This window comes from Salvia miltiorrhiza, chromosome 1 (assembly GCF_028751815.1).
Source record: "Salvia miltiorrhiza cultivar Shanhuang (shh) chromosome 1, IMPLAD_Smil_shh, whole genome shotgun sequence".
NCBI classification, from domain to species: Eukaryota; Viridiplantae; Streptophyta; class Magnoliopsida; order Lamiales; family Lamiaceae; genus Salvia; species Salvia miltiorrhiza.
The window spans coordinates 33,958,247-33,971,810 of NC_080387.1; the positions used below are offsets into that span (position 1 = coordinate 33,958,247).

General features: G+C 36.4%; 1 long non-coding RNA gene across 2 annotated transcripts; it reads right to left on the reverse strand.

Annotated features, from left to right (window-relative positions):
* Nucleotides 1-957: 957 nt before the first annotated feature.
* On the reverse strand, nt 958-5,014 carry LOC131021564 (uncharacterized). Of its 2 annotated transcripts, none has more exons than XR_009100993.1 (2): nt 4,525-5,014; nt 958-1,243 (listed from the first exon to the last, which is right to left on the reverse strand). It is a non-coding gene; the product is annotated as an uncharacterized LOC131021564 (long non-coding RNA). The 2 variants fall into 2 exon arrangements; XR_009100990.1 differs by lacking the exon at nt 958-1,243 and adding an exon at nt 4,237-4,419.
* Between the last annotated feature and the right edge of the window lie 8,550 nt (nt 5,015-13,564).

Sequence of the window (13,564 nt, forward strand, 5' to 3'; positions counted from 1 at the left end):
AGAAAGAAAATATGAAAAAAGGTGGAAAGAGGTGTTTAATAGGTCAGGAAAAGGACCTATATATAGGCACATGAGATAAATACAGTACAGAGCTCGAAAATACTGATAAAAGCCCAAAAAGCAAAAACACGGACAAAACAGCATGTTCGGCGACCGGAACGGCGATCGCCGTACGGATTGTCGAAATTCTTCATCAACCAAGCTCAAAATCAGCGTTAGCCGTTTTTGTGACTGCTGCGCGCGACGTTTTAGTTTCGGTCATATCTTCCTCGTTCGAACTCTAATTCTCGATCCGTTTGCGCTTATGAACTCTTCTCTAGATGATCTACAACTTCTATTTCAGACCACTCTTCCAAATTCGAACTCAATATTCCCTCAAATTTCATCAAAGTTCATATAAGTATCATATTTCACAAGATAAAGCAATATAAGCACATAACAATCATCCAACACTCAATTTCCTATAAAATTAACATCATATGAACACTAAAAATCATGAAAACATAAGTGTTATCAGTTACACGTAGATTTCCTATCTCAAAAATATATTCTTGATATTTTGTGATTTCTAAACATTAAATAATAAATTACTACATTATAAACGGCGGGAAAATATTTTATATTTTTTCTTATTATTATTATTATCGTTAACAGTATATCTACAAGGTGAGAATTATAGCGAAAGGTTATGCTAAATAGCCACATTGTGGCCACCTATAAATTATTTAAAAAAATAATAAAAATAAAATAAGTACAATGTAGAGAATACAATAAAATAACTCAAACCTCTTTTTATTTAAAAAAAATAAATTAAATAAATAAAAATGATTTTATTAAATTAATTTGTAGATGGCCACAATGTGACTGTATAGATTTATTGTATAAGGAAAGCCTTAAACAATATGCATTAAATGCAACATTCAATACAGTAGAAAAACATATCAATGAGTAATCGTGTCTCGAAAATATAACTTACAGTTAAATTAATTACCACGAAATATTTAAAGTAATGATAAGATATGAAATCTATAATACACCATGAGGGGAAATAATACATCAACTTCGCATGTGAAAATAATCTTAACAAATTGTAAAGACGATAAAATATCAATGTAAATTAGTCCTAGAATTCTGTGGTGGATTGAATGGCCCAATTGCATGTGAGAAATGAAGACTTTTCCAATGGCAAGATCTCGTGCTCACTTTGAGTGCAGTTTGATTTAAAGTTGTTATTTTTATTTTCCTGAAAACAAAAGTCATTAAAAAAATGTGAAAAATGTCGACCAGAATTATGTGATTATACCTAAATAAAGTGTTAGTTTTTTTAGATGAATTCAAGGTTGTCACGTTGGGGAACATCATTAAATGTAATGTTGAGCAGCTGCATAAAATTTTGTAGAGAGAAGGATTTTGTTGCACGATGGAGGCCGGCATTAGTCCTGGATTTCTGTCTACCAAACCAACTTGCTTTTCATTTTATGGCCTCTCACTATATAACATGCTAAGATGTCACATTAAATCCTTGGCATTGGCGATCTACAAAATAATATTTCAGGCCGCTTCCACTCTCTATTTTTTTTTTTTTAATATTGGGTCACGCCAATGAGGCCATTCCTAAACGTTTTGTCGATTCAAAAAAAAAAATTCTATACGAAATAAAAGGAATGAAAATTATGGTGGACCCACTGATTGTTGGTATATGATTAGTGTCTCAATTCATGTTCAGTAATTCTGAATGTCGTAAAATAAAGTGTTAATGGGCAAAAATGCCCTATCCCTTATGTGTGTGTTTGAAAAGTGCCCTCTCTTATCATAGAAAGCATTCTATGCCCTAAATATGTGAAGTGCCTAATTTACCCTTTGATGTTTGATTGGTTTGCTTGGTTTTTTGTGAAAGTCTTACACATTTGACCGATTTGACAGCCATCGGTCATAAAAGTCAACGATTTGACAGCTATCGGTCAAGAGTATATGTGTCCGGCCGGCGGCTAGATCATGTGTCCGGCCGGCCGAACACTTGATTTTATCGGTCGGACACATGTCTGACCGATAAAATCATGTGTCCGACCGGCTAGATCATGTGTCCGCCCGGCCGGACACATGTTTTCACCGGCCGGACACATGATCTAGCCGGTCGGACACATGATTTTATCGGTCAGACATGTGTCCGACCGATAAAATCAAGTGTCCGGCCGGTGAAAACATGTGTCCGCCCGGCCGGACACATGATCTAGCCGCCGGCCGGGCACATATACTCTTGACCGATAGCTGTCAAATCGTTGACTTTTATGACCGATGGCTGTCAAATCGGTCAAATGTGTAAGACTTTCACAGAAAACCAAGCAAACCCATCAAATCAAGGGGTACTTAAAGAATAGGGCATGAAATGCTTTGTATGATAAGAGAGGGCATTTTTCAAATTATTCATAAGAGAATGGGCATTTTAAATTTTCACTAAATGTACGCTTATTATTCACAAGTCTCGAATTGAGACGACAACTTTTAATGGGAGGCTTTCATTTCTCTTTTTCCTTCTTTATTCAAATAATGTGTACCTTTATTGAACATATAAAATATGTCATTATATATTTTTTTAAAGGGAAATAATTAAATTAATCACGATGATTTAGAAAAAACACTATCGCGCGAGCAGTCAAATATAGGAAAATCCCCAAACCAAACTGTCAGGACTAAAATTTGTATAGCAAAATACATCACCAATAGATGTTTAATTAGCGGTCGAATATGTTTTGTGATTCATATGTATGTTTTCCGTTTTTTTATATTTGTAATATATACATGATAAATAAAATACCTATAACAAAATTCAAAGCAACCAGCTTCATAATCTCATAGATATCTTCCAATATTTTGCTTCGATCCTTGGGTTATGCCATTAACCTCGCCGCAAGGATTAAATCCGTAAACACATCTCAATCTAGCATTTATGATGTTCAATGCAAAAGGTACTGATACAATTGATTTCCCATTATGTATACTCTTAATTTAGTTCAAATATATGTAAATTAATATATTTATTCTTGAATGTTATCACTCGTTAGAGATTAGATCAATAATGTCACTCTCCTATTTTTCCATTTTGTCAAAAAATAAACAATGTTTTTGAAGAAAAAATAGAGTTATATATATCCGTTTCCTATTGAATTTTACAGATATTTAGCATCAATTTTTACTCCCAAGCTCTCAATAATTGAATAAATTAAATATTCTCTCCTTTCACAAAAAATAGTCCTAAAAAGGGGACGATATGAGTTTTGATAATAATTGTTGAATGTATTATAGGTGGAGAAAAGATTCCACTTAAAAGATCGTTTTAATAATGATAATTAATTTATATGATAGAAAGATTTCAAAAATGAAAAGATACTAATTTTTGTGTGGATGTATCAAAATGACAAAAATTGACTATTTTTTTGTGGGCGAAGAGAATATAATGATGCTAGAACCCTAATTAATTTTGTAAGAACATCTTTTTTTTAATCATTTCCAGAAATATATATATCGATAATTAAGCTGTATTGAATATTCCCGATTGAAGGTCAAACTCCACGCCAAACATTTCTAAACAAAGGTAAACCATAAACCACACCTTTAAACAAAGGTCAAACTACTCAATTATTATATATAAAAATATATAAATTTATTATAAATATTTATAAAATCTCATAATCACTTAATTTAAATACATATATAATTATTAAGTATAGTTAGTTAGTAAGTATACAATTCAAGTTATTGTCATTTTCAATCAAAAAAATCTATTCAAGATAAAATTTAACATATACATTTTGATTATATAAATAAATAATTACTTATATTTAATTTTTTGTGAAAGTAAATTTCTATATGCACATAATTTTATTGAGATATATAGCAAATAGCAAAAAGATCACATCAGTATATATGTACATGTCAGATTTCGTATAAAATAAAATGGGTTTAAACATAATATTTTGGGCCCAATATTTGGTCCAAGAATAAGGAGCACAGATCACACACGATTTGGGCTTCAAAATATCCGTTACTAAAATTTGTCTACATATACTCAAGCCCAGCTATATATATAAGGAAACTAAAACTAAAACGCAAACCATATATATAGAGAGATTTATGATTTATTTTAAGGATTAGATTGTGTTTTTATTGCACTGTGAATCAAAATGCAATCATACATAGTGGCAAGTGGCAATGTTATATTATTGTGAGATGACACAATAATCTCAAATAAGACTATTTCATATGCAAGGCCTCCAAAACTCAAAGTCAAAATATAGTTTTCCACGTGAAAATAAACGTGAACTATATAATTTTGTTCATGGATCACATAAACTGTAGCTACTATATATATATTTCCTAACTAATCTCCAAATTACTGTTTCCATATCCACTCACCTGCAACTGCAAAATACTCCAAAATGGAAGATAAAAATATTGAATTTCAAATCTTGATTAGCATTAATTATGTATAATAAGAAAAGGAGGAAGAAGAAAAATATTACATACCATTTTCACATGAGAAGTAAACTCCGTGAAGTTGACTGCCGCGGCGGCGGTGAGGAGGAGAAGAAGATGGAGAGAGTGTGGACGGCGGTTGACAGCATGCTTGGCTCCTCGTATGCCGCCCGCCTCCGCCGATCCCTCGTGGGATCGACGTGGACGCGTGGCATACAGGGAGCCAGGCATAGCCCATCTCACTCTTCCTTCTTCTCCAATTCCTCATTTATTCCAATGAAAGGAATGAAAAGTAAATGATGCGGTTTACACCATCTCTCATACCCAATTTATAGAGGCTATAGAAAAGTAAATATATCTAATATTACTTGCCATGCATAAAATATTGGAAAATGACCGCTTCTATAGTTCTATTTGGAAAATAATCCTTAAATATGAAAAGGAGATTGCATAATTTAAATTAAGGCTACATACCATTTTATCACATCACCTTTTAAGGGCGTCTCGATTTTTATAAAATACTAATAACTTAATTTGTGGGTGTATTTAACTTATTACCACTACAAAAAAAATTGTCTAGTAGACACTATTTATCAAAAATCATATCACTTCGATACATGTAATGTAGTGTGGTATTTTTGAATTCTCTCATGCACACTGTGCATCTTGAAAATTTGAATCGATGTTGGATTTATAATGAGTTAAATACATCAGATGCTAAATTGGAGTATTTTGTTTAAAGTTTGAATACTTTTTGAAAATGACCCTACATATTTATGTAATCCACACATTCTATGCCGCTCCACTTCAATCTAGTGCTTTTCTTAAACAACTAAATCTCATCATATTCTTTGCCGACAAAGATACCACCATGCCATCCTTGTCTATTAGGTAAGTGTTAATTAATTAAGGGGATTCATCACACCATTAATCATATTCTATTTATGTTCTTTTTTTTTTCTTTTTCTTTTTCAAGACTTAGTAAGTGGAAAGCCTTTTATAGTCTTTTCATTTATAAAAGAATTGAGGTTTTGTATTTTTTTATTTTATTTTTTTTGAGAGGGAGGTTTTGTATGATTTAGTATCATTCTCTTAGCGAAAAATATCAACTCCGATCCAATAATAGATTATGGAAAAATGAATTAATTTGATAGGTACATATATATTGGGCATGCATATGCGTTGCAATTACGATATCACATACTATCTTTTCTGTTACACTTTTCCGTTAATTACATTTATAAATTACCTAATGAATGTTATATATGTGCACAACAATATAGGACTATATATAATATTAATTATTCTCGTGTGAAAATACTAGTTAAATTTTAAATAAAGTCCAAAGTATTCTAATAGAATATTTACTATATATATCATGTATTTTACTATAAATAAATTGATTCTACTTTGTCATTAGAGGAAATTTGGCAGACGTAGTAACTCTAACTCTGACCATTAACAAGTAGGATCAGGAATCTTGTGAAATCGTCTTACTGCAATACCGTTTGATTTTCGGACATAAAATGTTAGAACCGGGTACACGATCGAGATATTACAAAATAAATATTTTGAGATATTACAACTCAAAATAATTGAAAATATTACAAAGAAAATAATTTGAGAAATTACAACTCAAATAATTGTATACAACTGAAATATACTGTATAAATAAATTATATGTATAAACTAAGTCGAGTCGAGATGAATCTCTTCCCGCAAGAAGATTATCGCCCCGGTAGTGCTCTTCGGTTTGGCGTATCTTCCCCAAAGGTAAAACGACTTCGTCTCGTTGGATGTAGCACCACAATCCGGCGAGCTCCGGCGAACTGAATAGGATTAAGAACTGAGCGCAAGTGTTATGCAGAGAGTGTGTGTAGAAATGGCAGAATGCAGAATATTTGTTGATTTTTGTCGTTTTTTCTGCATGCTCTCCACAAACCTATTTATAGGCATGTAGTAAGTATGAATTCAACACCTTGAATTCTACTCCGACGGCTGGAAGCCGTAAAGGTTGAAGATGAAGAGATGGCCGGTGGTCGCAGTCAAAAAGATGAAGCTGCCATGCAGAAGTCGAAGTTGGCGTGCTTCTGCTACTGCTTCTTCTGCTGCTGCTGCAACCTGTTGCTGTGTGGGCTGGGCTTGGGAATAAAACAATCATTTGGGCCAAGAATTAAATTCTGTTGGGCCAAAATTAAAAGCTCAGTGGAGTTGGTCCAAAATAATAGTTTGGGCCCCAATCACCACCCCAAAGCACCAATTGCCAAGATCCAAGTCCTTGGCCGCGGCCCGTACCCGACCCGACCCGACCCGACCCGACCCGCCCGTCTGGCGGCGCGCGTGTGTGTGTGCGCGAGGCTAGTACTTAGATCAAGCCCACTAGCAAGCCCACAAGTCAATTTATCAACTCCATGTGCTTTGCTATTCTTATACATGAAAAACATCTCTATGTTTTCCAATGTGGGATAGCATTTATTTTCCCTCTTCAACATCCAAACTTTGACATACAATATCTCACTCATCGGAAATCGGTTTTGAGACTTCAAGTATATCACGTTGATCTACCCGAGATGTAGATTAACATCCAATAATTATTTTAATTAAATAATAAATATTTAATTAAATAATAATTTTCAGATATGGCTTAAAACCATATTTCCAACAATCCCCCACATGAGTGAGAAAACAGTATGCGAAAGTATGCAAACACTTAGCTCAGTCCTCTTAAGATACAACATTGCATTTGGAAAGGTAGCTTGTGGCTTTGAACCTGCCATAGTCAATATTATCTAGTATACCGGCGGCCTAATGGATTGTGTTCCTTGAACTAGTCCTCCTCGGTGTATACTGAGTCAACAATATTGACACAATATTGCTTCAATCCTTATTCGTTCTCACGTTTGTGTCCATTACAGGCCTTGGAACACCCCTTTGGATTCATAAGTGTTTCAATCGAAGCGGCCCCACTTCACACTTACATAGGTGACTCTTAACTCAAGTATCCTGCTATACTTGTCCTCTTCGAGGAGTTCTAGAGTCATTAAAAGTCAAAGACTTAACCTCACCACGTGCAGGTTTCCGAACACTCACTGTTCTACAAGGAATAGGCAATTCGAGTGTTCAACACACGGATTTTCATAGCTTAGTTGTCCCATTGAACCAAGTTCTTGGGATCCTCCAGTCATCATGGTTGGGTTGCCACTATGATTATCCTTAATTTGTGGACTTCAAACCCATTCTCCCTAACAGTTTATACATCTGATCTCGATGGATACTTTTTGTCAAAGGATTCGCTATGTTATCAATTGATCTTATATAATCAATTGTGATAACTCCACTAGTGATCAGATGTCTCACGGTATTATGACGTCGACGAATATGTCTCGACTTACCGTTATACAAATGGTTTTGTGCTCGTCCGATAGCAGCTTGACTATCACAATGAATTATTACGGACGACACAGGTTTCGACCAACATGGAATATCCTCGAGGAAATTTTTAAGCCACTCGGCTTCTTCACCAGCTTTATCCAAAGCTATGAATTCTGATTCCATGGTCGATCTAGCAATACATGTTTGCTTCTTGGATTTCCAAGACACAGCACCACCCCCCACAGTGAATACATAAGCGCTCGTTGAAAACGAGTCTTTGGCATCAGATATCCAATTTGCATCACAGTACCCTTCAAGTACAGAGGGCTCCCTAGTATAATGAATCGCATAGTTTTGAGTATATTTCAAATATCTCAAAACCCTTTCAAGAGCTTTCCAATGTTCATTACTAGGGTTAGCTGTAAAGCTGCTCAACTTGTTGACCGAGCATGCTATATCGGGACGAGTGCAATTTGTTAGATACATCAGGCTCCCAATAATCTTCGCATATTCTAACGCGTCAACAGGTTCTCCCTTGTGTACACTCAAATGCACATTAGGTTCCCATGGTGTCTTAGCTATTGGCTTGTCAAAAGCGTTGAATTTCTTTAACACTTTCTCAACGTAGTGAGATTGTGTTATAACAATACCATCAGGTCTTCTTAGAATTTTAATTCCAAGGATAACATCAGCTAAGCCCATATCTTTCATGCTAAAATTTTTACTTAGCATGCCTTTGGTTTCTTGAATCACTCGGGAATTACTTCCCATGATGAGCATGTCATCTACATAAAGACAAACAATAACATATCCGTTATTAGAAATCTTAATGTAGATACATTTATCGCACTCATTGATTCTGAATCCATTTGACAACATCACACTGTCAAATTTTAAATGCCATTGAAGCGGTGCTTGCTTCAACCCATATAAAGACCTTTGAAGTTTGCATACTTTGTGCTCTTGCCCAGGTACTACAAACCCTACAGGTTGCTTCATATATATTTCATCTTCCAACTCGCCATACAAGAACGCAGTTTTCACATCCATTTGGTGAATCTCGAGATTGTGCAAGGCAGCAATAGCGATAAGTATCCGAATAGATGTTAGTCTAGTCACAGGTGAATAGGTATCGAAGAAATCGTACCCTTCTTTCTGCCTGAAACCTTGAACGACAAGTCGGGCTTTGTACTTATCTATAGTACCATCAGATTTGTACTTCTTCTTTAGGATCCATTTGCATCCTAAAGCTTTAGCACCAGGTGGTAGATCTACTAGCACCCAAGTATGATTCTGCGTAATGGAATCAATCTCAATATCGATGGCTTCTTTCCAGAGAGCTGCATCTGAGCCAGACATAGCTTCTTTAATCGTCACCGGTTCGTCATCTAGCATCAAGACAACATAATCCGGTCCATAGACATTAGCTTTTCTAACTCGTTCCCCACGTCTTGGTTCTACATCCATAGGTTTAGACCTTGGTCTTTTCCTATTAGGTGGTACAGGATTAGAACCCGTGGCATCATCTACTTTAGTAGAATTACTAGCTACTTCCATAGGTTTAGAACCTGTAGCATCACCATCAACTCCATCATTAGAGTTCGATGTAACTTTATCCTTGTTAGGATAGATATTTTCAAAGAATATAGCATTCCTTGATTCTATCGTTGTCCCAATATGTATATCAGGTATCTCCGATCTGTGCACTATAAAACGATAGGCACTGCTATTAAGTGCATAACCAATGAAGATACAATCCACCGTTTTAGGTCCTATTGTAACTTGCTTTGGTAAAGGCACTTCTACCTTGGCTAAACACCCCCACACTTTGAGGTATTTATACGAAGGTTTCCTTCCTTTCCATAGCTCATAGGGAGTTACATCTTTCCCTTTGAGTGGAATCTTGTTCAAGATATAGTTGGCCGTTAAGACAGCTTCCCCCCACATGTTCTGGGGTAATCCTGAACTAATCAACAAGGCATTCATCATCTCCTTAAGAGTTCGATTCTTGCGTTCAGCAACGCCGTTAGATTGTGGTGAATAAGGTGCAGTCGTTTGATGTATTATACCACTTTCGTTGCATAATTCAGCAAACGGAGCTACATATTCTCCACCTCTATCACTTCGAACCATCTTAATTCGACATCCAAGTTGATTCTCGGCTTTATTTTTGAAGTTTCTAAAAGCTTCAATAGCCTCATCTTTACTTTTCAATAAGTAAAGGTAACAATACTTTGTGCAATCGTCTATAAAGGTGATAAAGTACTTCTTGCCACCTCTAGTTTGCACGAACTTTAAATCACAAACATCTGTGTGAATAAGTTCCAATGGTTGAGTGCTCCTTTCTACCGATTTAAACGGTAACTTAGTCATTTTGGCTTCAACACAAACTTCACATTTTTCTTGTGAGTTGTATTCATCAACTTTTAGTAAATTCATTTTTACTAATCTCTTTATAGCATTTAGATTAACATGTCCAAGTCTACAATGCCATAAATCTGAACACTCAATCAAGTAAGCAGAAGAAGTTGATGCATCTTTATTGATCTTAGCCTTGGCAGGCTTACAAGCTCTTACTCCAAGTTTAAAGAGTCCTTCGGAGGCATAGCCTTTCCCTAGGAACTTTCCCCACTTGCGTATTACAACATAGTCAGATTTGAAAAACAATTCAAAATCCTTATTCGTAAGCCTAAAGCCCGAAATTAAATTCTTTCGGACAGTTGGAACGTGTAATACGTCTTTCAATGTGATCTCCACGTCCGACGTGAGTTGAAGAATCACATCTCCCATGCCAAGGACTTGGGATGTCCGCTCGCTAGCCTCCATTATCGTTTTGTTTTCCACTTCCTTGTAGTTGTGAAACAACTCACGATTTATGCATATATGGACGGTAGCGCCGGTGTCCACGAACCAAGCGTTAGGATTGTCCACATGATTCACCTCGGAGATCATGGCAGCAAAGTCATCGTGGTTCCAATCGTCGAAGTCCTTCTCGACGTTGTTCACGTTGCTCTTCGCCTTCTTCCGCTTTGGCTTGCGGCAATCCTTAGCCATGTGACCTTGTTTGTCACAATTATAACATACACCATCAAACTTTGATGGTTGACTACCAACTTGCTTCCCTTTACCCTTATTATTAGGGTTAGGACGACCACGTTTGTTGGAGGGACCGCCTTTCTCGGTGAGATTGGTCTTTGCCTCCATTGGAGCTTTTCCCTTTTGATCACGACTTCTCACGTGATCCTCCATTTGAAGCTTGGATAACAATATCGGCACGGACATCTCCGAGCGCTCATGCTTCAAAAGGTTTTGAAATTTCCTCCAACTAGGAGGTAATTTCTCTATGATGATTGCAACGAGCAATGCATCCGCCAAGGGCATCCCTTCGGCTTGAACCTCATGTGAAAGATTTTGGAACTCTTCCACTTGGTCCATCAATGGTCGGGAGTCGACCATTTTATATTCCAACCATTTGGCAACGACATACTTGGTAGTATTCGCCTTGTCCACTTGATACTTTAGATCAAGGGCCTCCCACAATTGTTTCACGGTTTCCTGAACCTTGAAAACACGGTAGAGCCGTTCGTCCAGAGACATGAGAACGGTGTTACGGCACAAGTAGTCGCCGCAGCACCAGTTCAAATATCCGGCACGAATTTCTTGGCTCGTCTCCCCTTCACTCGGGGTTGGAGGTTTATCCTCCATCAAGAATCCGGCAAACCCCACGGTTGTGAGGTAGAATAGCATCTTTTCTTACCAATATTTGAAATTCTTGCCCGAGAACGTTGATGGTTTCTCGGCAAGACCAATAGTTCTAGATGTTTGCAATGGGGCCATGGTTGACGTTGAAGCCCCCATTGATGCAAACGAGGAAAACATTGACGACGTGGTTGAACCGATGGTTGCAGAGGTGGTGGAGTCGTCCATATTGACGTCGGTGTGGGCCATTTCTCGAACGTGTATCAACGGCAGAGAAATAATCTTCTTGCGATTGTTAGAACCGGGTACACGATCGAGATATTACAAAATAAATATTTTGAGATATTACAACTCAAAATAATTGAAAATATTACAAAGAAAATAATTTGAGAAATTACAACTCAAATAATTGTATACAACTGAAATATACTGTATAAATAAATTATACGTATAAACTAAGTCGAGTCGAGATGAATCTCTTCCCGCAAGAAGATTATCGCCCCGGTAGTGCTCTTTGGTTTGGCGTATCTTCCCCAAAGGTAAAACGACTTCGTCTCGTTGGATGTAGCACCACAATCCGGCGAGCTCCGGCGAACTGAATAGGATTAAGAACTGAGCGCAAGTGTTATGCAGAGAGTGTGTGTAGAAATGGCAGAATGCAGAATATTTGTTGATTTTTGTCGTTTTTTCTGCATGCTCTCCACAAGCCTATTTATAGGCATGTAGTAAGTATGAATTCAACACCTTGAATTCTACTCCGACGGCTGGAAGCCGTAAAGGTTGAAGATGAAGAGATGGCCGGTGGTCGCAGTCAAAAAGATGAAGCTGCCATGCAGAAGTCGAAGTTGGCGTGCTTCTGCTACTGCTTCTTCTGCTGCTGCTGCAATCTGTTGCTGTGTGGGCTGGGCTTGGGAATAAAACAATCATTTGGGCCAAGAATTAAATTCTGTTGGGCCAAAATTAAAAGCCCAGTGGAGTTGGTCCAAAATAATAGTTTGGGCCCCAAACACCACCCCAAAGCACCAATTGGCAAGATCCAAGTCCTTGGCCGCGGCCCGTACCCGTACCCGACCCGACCCGCCCGTCCGTCCGTCCGATCGATCGTCGGCGGCGGCGCGCGTGTGTGTGCGCGAGGCTAGTACTTAGATCAAGCCCACTAGCAAGCCCACAAGTCAATTTATCAACTCCATGTGCTTTTCTATTCTTATACATGAAAAACATCTCTATGTTTTCCAATGTGGGATAGCATTTATTTTCCCTCTTCAACATCCAAACTTTGACATACAATATCTCACTCATCGGAAATCGGTTTTGAGACTTCAAGTATATCACGTTGATCTACTCGAGATGTAGATTAACATCCAATAATTATTTTAATTAAATAATAAATATTTAATTAAATAATAATTTTCAGATATGGCTTAAAACCATATTTCCAACATAAAATTCATAGTCGATAATATATCAAAATAAATTATTTATAATAATGATTATAGATTATCGTAATTATCAACACAAAAATTTATGTACATCCGAGTGTATCGTACACCTGGATTGATCCGTACCCAGATCTTGACCTGCATGTTAATCCAAACTTGCATCCTCATCCAAATAGTGTAAATGACACTGCTTATAATTGACACTATTCAATTATTATATAAATGACTATGTAATATTTTAAAATGTTATACTGTCATTTTCAATCTTATAGTGTCAATTATAGGAAGTGTCAATATTTATATTTCTGAATAGTGTCAATTATACACAGTGTCATTTACAAAGTTATAGTATCATTTATACGCAGTGTCATTTATATAATTAAATAGTGTCATTTACACAATTTGAGTCAGGATGCGGGTCAACTGGTGTACCGAAGACCACCTTTATTTTCAATATGCAAATTCTCTCTCTCTCTATATATATATATATATATATATATATATATATATATATATATATATGGTGTGTATCTATTGTTAATTTTATTTTTCGTCAAAAACGGAATAATAAATTATGAAAA